At 45.0% G+C, this 6,743-nt stretch overlaps 1 non-coding gene across 1 annotated transcript; it reads left to right on the top strand.

Annotated features, from left to right (window-relative positions):
- The first annotated feature begins 3,381 nt into the window (after positions 1-3,381).
- Trnas-cga (transfer RNA serine (anticodon CGA)) lies at positions 3,382-3,463 on the top strand. Its single transcript has one exon. It is a non-coding gene; the product is annotated as a tRNA-Ser (tRNA).
- Positions 3,464-6,743: the final 3,280 nt, after the last annotated feature.

The raw sequence follows: 6,743 nt of genomic DNA, 5'->3' as shown, positions 1-6,743 counted from the left end.
ACAAGGAAAACACCGAAAACATTATATATAATAATCGATCACGATGACCTGTCCGATAGATGTCATGCACCAGTCGTCTCACGTTGCGACGATATCCTACATGTATGCAGAGTTTATTTCGAGAACTACATTTGAAACTTCAAATTCTCGGCTGCTGACCACAGACCACACGTGCTTGTGGACTTTGCTCGGAGACGGTTTAGCGAAGGAATGTGTGTCCATCCGAGCGTTACGCGACCTGTCAAGTCTGTCCGGGCGGGTTCGGCATACTGACACCTGGGGCACAGTATGGCACGGCGGATAGAAGAAAGCCCTTCTCCACTGACAGGAGCTTCGGACCTAATCTCCAAGCAGATCTATATGTTGCGAAGACCGTATCAAACTGGTAAAAGAAGTACGTTTTGGATTGCTATACAAGCTCCTTCTTCCAGTTGGATACGGTCTTTGCAATCCATTGGGCCTGCTTGGAGACTACTTCGGACAAGTTTTTTTTTGTTCGACGAGGCTGTGGAGATAATCTCGAGGCAGATGTGGGGATGGAAGACATAAATTTTCTTATGTACATGTACGGGTCATAGTTATTTCGCTTTGGGTAAAAGCACCAAGGGAGTAGGTAGTGACTTGAAGAGAATTAGATGCGCGACTATTGTCAGATTGTAGCAGGTACAAAGTATGGCAACAACAGTAAACATAGAAGAAGACAAGTATGGAATAAAATTATTCACTACAACAAAATGACTATCTTAGGTTTTACATGGTTCAAGTTGGGCTAATTTGGAGTATCATTATTTTTTCTAATAACAAAACAATAAGTCTGTTTCGATATTGAAGGTCTTGAATCTTCAATCACGTGCGTAGGAAATGTCACAGACCATACTTTATGGCACTTGCTGCCGGAAGAACAGAGCTTAGAGCGTCCTGGTGTCTTTTGTTTGGTCACTGTCCATGTCTAGACCAGTCTGGAACTTTCGCTTTCGCACTCAAGACTCTACCAGACTAACTTCGCCGGCTATAGGGAGAACATTTACTGGGGGACTTTGTAGCCTGAGTACCAGCCTTTTTAGCTTCCGTCCGCTACCCCAGCTCCGGCTAAAAAGGCTGGTACTCAGGCTAGGGACTTTGGCCATGGAGGGTTACATTCGCAGCTGCAATATTGGACCCTATCTCCGTAGCCGACTCCCTTCATACAATTGACTCTATTTGGGCCAATTTCTACTATTTTCCCAGCAATCCGCGGAGCCTACTCAAGACTGCAGGAATTTCACAAATTGGCCACACAAATTACCAAACTGGTGTTTTAATATTACGGTTTTTCACCCAATGGCAAAAGATTATCACAATTTGCTAATTTCTGCTATTTTTTTTATTCGGGCAGAATAGTTATAGGCTCTATCAGCCTCGGGTCACTGGGAAAATAGTAGAATTTTAGCCTGGGTGCCATCCTATTTCTACCGGGGCTCCTACACTCGCTACCCTCAAAAAATAGTAGCGAGTGTAAGAGCCCCGGTAGAAATAGGATGGCACCCAGGCTAGTAGAAATTGGCCAAATAGAGTCAATTGTATGAAGGCTACGGCGAGAGGGTCAAATTTGCGAATGATACTCTCGATGGCCAAAGTCCGCCGGCAAATATTCTCCCTATAGCCAGCGTAGTATAGACTAGAATGGTCAGGTGTGCACGAGCACACGCCGAGGAAATCTCCAGCTTACACGGAAGCTCCTTCCCGTGGTTTGCTCTCGTCCCCAGGGGGTCACTTACCGGCTCATCGGCTGTCATCGCGGTTTGTTTACCAGATGTGTGGCGTGCACGCGCAGGGCCCCGCCCCTGGCCCCGCCCATGGCGACACGGTCCCGCGGGAGGAGGGATCCCCGCTGGTCGCTCGGACGGCGGACACATGTTCTGCACTCGATAAAACCTGCTACATCACGACTACACGGTTTGTACGGCACCTCCGACGCACAACACATGTTTTACAGAATATAAGAAATAAGAAACGTGGGTCTCTTCATTTTCCACTGCCTTCAAAACAGAAGTCAAACCCAACCATAGTCAACCTTAGTTAACATAGAACTTTAATTCACAGTAGACTAGAAAACTATGTCGATTCCCATGTATATCCATGTACTTGTTTGTCTGCAATTAGCCTTCGGGCATGAACTTGCAATAAAGTTATTATTACAGAATATATACTAGTACTAGTAGTTCACAAGCGCAACCCCCCCCCCCCCCTCACACTTTTCTACACACAAGCCGCATCATCGGAGTTTTTGGTTTGCAACCCAAGAAGTCATTTCTTTGGTTTGATAACTAGGCTGTAGCCTCTACCAGGCTAATTATCTAGGATGGCAGATTGGACTCTCTCTCCGTAGCCGACTCCCTTAGCATACTATTGACCTGTACCTAGCGTCCTAGCCCCTCGGGGCATGAATGCACAATAAAGGTCTTTCATTCACTATTCACTTACTCTCCAAGCAGAGCTAGGGTTTCGGCTGGTTTTTAACGTGTTTTTAGGCGTTTTTGTCATGCCTTCTACTTTGTCATCGTTTTTGTTGTGTCCAAAAACGATGACAAAGTAGAAGGCATGACAAAAACGCCTAAAAACACGTTAAAAACCAGCCGAAACCCTAGCTCTGCTTGGAGAGTACTATTCACTCTCTTTGGCCAATTTCTACTATTTTCCAGCCATCCGCGGAGCTTGGTAGAGGCTAACTAGGCTGCACAACGGTGTGTCAAAGTAGAAAATAACTTCTTAAATTCCCCGCAAACTTTACTTTCTGTTAACCAAAAAATGTTAATGCGCAACTTGTATATACATAATCTCCAAGCAGACTAATGGTTGCGAAGACCGTATCCAACTGGCGGAAGAAGTTTTTATTGCAACCATTAGATCTGCTTGGAGATTAGTATATACATGTACGCGCACGTGTGAGGTGGCGAACAGGTGACACTAGTAACGCATAATGTACGTTCTACATTGACTACAAGCGTTAAAACTTGCGCATCCCACGTCCTTACAGCCAGTAACGTACTGACGACAAACAACACATGTTCTACATGTTCCGGAAATGCAGCTTGTTCTGTTCAGTACAAACCTGGTGGGTTACGTCATGAGTTTAACCTCCTTGATTACGCCGTGACTGATGAGGCGGTTTGCAGGGTATGCAAAGCAAACAAACAAACAAACAAACAAATAAACAAACAAACAAACAAACAAACAAACCTAACCTGTGACGCCCTGGTCACACCGATATACATGTATGCATGAACCGGTTTCACCAGTTCTATCATCCGGTCAAGTACTGTCGATGCTGGACACGCGTAGTGCCCAATGAATATCGCACTGGTCAGTCCGTAATAAAATCTACTAAGGTTGACCTTCGTGGTCACGGTGGCCGAGTGGTTAAGGCGTTGGATTCGAAATCCAATGGGCGCTGCCCGCGCAGGTTCGAATCCTGTCCGTGACGAATACATTTTTTGCCAAAATAACCTAATTTTCAATCAAAGGCGTGAAAAAGTACCATCATTTTTGCTGAAGTCGTTTTCTGATTGTTGTTTAGTGAAAATGGTAATCAACTAGTATAGTGACAGCTATTTGAAGACACCAATACGTTCTACCACTCGCAGGTCGTACGAATAAACACCTACAAGCGAGCTAAAAGTGTAAAACCACCCCATATCTGCTTGGAGAGTAGTCCCAGGAGCACGACCCACGATAACAAGGTGTAACCTACTCCTCAAGCAGCCAAGGACAGCGGACAAAAAGGAAACCTGACAAATACGTCCAAAATGACGTCAAGAAAAATCAAGTTTGGCTGGCGTGCAAAGAGTAGCCTCTACCAGTCTCCACGGGTCGCTGGAAAAAAAGTAGAAATTGGCCAAATGTAGCGACTATGGTTACGCCTACTCTCCAAGCAAAGGCTGGGTTGAACCGTTCCAGTGGTTTTGACGCCTTCCTGGGCATTTTTGTCGGCTTCTTCTGACAGGTCTTCTCTTTGCCTAGCCTCTACCAGGCTCCACAGGTCGCTGGAAAAATAGCAGAAATTGGCCAAAAATACGGATAACATGCCAGGGGAATCGGTCCGCCATAGAAGTTACAGATTTCAACGACAGGTCTGTACATGTAACTTCTTTGGCGGACCAACTCCTCTGGCATATTTTTCGTATATTTGGCCAATTTCTGCTATTTTTCCATGGCCAGCGACCTGTGGAGCCTGGTAGAGGCTAGGCAAATAGAAGACCTGCCAGAAGTCAAGAAGCCGACAAAAATGCTCAGGAAGGCGTCGACAAAACCACGCCGGAACGGTTCAACCTAGCCTCTACTTGCATTGGAGAGTAGGCGTAACCATAGTCGCTACATTCGGGCATAGCTTCCACCTGGCTATGTGTGATGTAGTCTGTCTGATGCCAAGAGACGTACGGATAAATGAAGTATGTGTTCGATTTCGTTCACACGTGGATACAGCAGAGCCAGAGGGGTTCGACCGGTGACACGGAGCTAAACTAACATTGGTTTTGATGTAGGACAATCAAAGGTGAAACGAACACCAGCGGCATACCTTATCTCCAAGCAGATGTAGGGTCCCAGGAGAAGAGAGAGAAACATGGACCTGTAATACCAACAGCGGTAAAACACTGCGTCTGTCCCTATATCTGTTTGGATATATACATTGATAACAGAAGAGCTGTATTAGTGTATAGCACCTGTGCAACAAGCTCAGAACAAGACATATTTTCTTACACGGTGAAATGTATGCATATGGTAGCCGGTGATCAGGGAAAATACAAGGTGCCCAGATAGAGGGCTTCGGATAGCCTCCACCAGGCCCTCCTACGGGCGTATGGATCGTAGAATTCGGCAAAAAAGGGAGTAATTGGCCAGTAGAATCAGTCCACGATGAGAGTCAATATTGCGCCTGCAAATGAAACCCTCTGGTGGCCAAATCACCTCTGGCAAGTATTCTCCCTATACCTGGCGTAGTTAGTCTGGTAGAGACTGGTCTTTGGGTCATAGACCACTGCTAGCATTGTAGCAGTGGTTGGTGATTTAAGTATATAATCTCCAAGCAGATCTAGATCCAACGGTAGCATGGAAACCATACCATCGGGGGCTCCTCGATATCTGTACGGCGCTGGGAGTGACCCCGCCCGCCCTGACAGCTTAGTCCGCTCGGGGTGTGTTTACGGCCTTGGATTAGATTACGTCGCCACCGGTGGCAAAGACCTATCCAACTGGCAAAAGGAGTTTTTCCTAGTTTTTCTGTGGCTATGAAAACTCCTTTTGCCAGTTGGATACGGTCTATGCCACCGTTAGATCTGCTAGGAGATTAAAGTGTGCAGCTGAATACAGCGCGCGATAATCCAATCTTGCCTTGTAAATCCGATAAGACGTATATAATGTGTGTAATAATGGTGTTATCTTTAACCGGCTTTCAGCGCGGACTGGCCGCGGCCGGGTCTGTAACTATGCGCGGAATGTGACGCGGTAATCCGCTGCTGTACCTTCGGGAAGGGATACGGGTTCTCGGTAGATAACGTTCTGGGGATGGAAAGTCCAGATTTGTTCGTTGGTATATTAGCCAGTTGCAAGTGGCGCAAACTGGCGCCAATTTGTCGCCTGAAATTGCGATTTTTTTTTTTTTGAGAATGTAAAAGAAATGGCGCAAAACGCCGCAGTCACTGCAAGCCTCTTTTTGATAAATCTTAGTAAATTTACATTTTAGTTTTAAGTCAGTTTTTAACAACAGTGCGATTTCCAATTAAGTTATCTTGAATCTGATTTGGAGCCGAAACTGAGAATGTGATATTTCGGGCGAGGCCATTTTGTCTGTAATTTTACCCGTGCGTCGCAATCAAATTCGCAGAGTTGCCGCAATGATTTGGCGTAATTAGGCAACTATTTGTCGTCACCATTAATTGTATGAAGAAATGTAGACGGTCGAGGAAAGTACTGTTTTTGTACTCTTTGTCGTAGCAGTCGAGTGTCGGAGATAAGATATGAGCCTGTAGTGTCCCTAGTTTCCAACAAAAGATTTGGACTCCTTCTCTTTGGGTGGAGTTGACCTCTGCCGGTACTAATACACAAAAATAAGCTGACAAAATAGAAAGGCCGACAAAAACGCATAAAAAGACGTCTAAAACGGGCCGGACAGTAAGTGCATGCTAAAGCACACATAGAGTTCTCAATGAGTGCGCGTGATTGGTTCTTCTACTTTATGAAAGACAAGCTTGGTAAATTATAAAGGGGGCACTCTATGTTTGTTTAACTACAAATTAATTGAAAATGTAAAATGCGTCATGTAGAATAAGCATACTTTCCTGATCAATCTTCCATACTAATTTATGATGTCATCCTAGATGCATTCAGACAGCTTTTCTCACAAGTGTTCGTTTCGTTATATTTCCTTTTCTTTGATCTTTTATGACCTCTAAAATTCTTCACGAAGATATGACGTATTAGCGTGTTTGGATAGATAAGACCGCACGTCTCTGGAGGGTCTGTTGGTAGCTCTATTTACTCTCACAAGTAGAGGTTCGGCTTCGGCTTGATTTGGACGTCTTTTCAGACTCCTTTTTATTGGGCTTTTTATTTTGTCATTTTTTTGTGTCCGTGGGTGTGTTTAATTGTGTCGCTGGCTGACAAAAAGAGAACGTGATAAAACAGAAATTCCGATAAAAACGCCTAAGAAGACGTCCAAAACAAGCCGAAGCCTAACCTCTGCTTTGAGAGTACTATTGACGTCCGAT

The sequence above is a fragment of the Branchiostoma lanceolatum genome, chromosome 3, assembly GCF_035083965.1.
Source record: "Branchiostoma lanceolatum isolate klBraLanc5 chromosome 3, klBraLanc5.hap2, whole genome shotgun sequence".
In the NCBI taxonomy this organism is placed as follows: Eukaryota; Metazoa; Chordata; class Leptocardii; order Amphioxiformes; family Branchiostomatidae; genus Branchiostoma; species Branchiostoma lanceolatum.
This window is presented reverse-complemented; position numbering and strand designations above follow the sequence as displayed.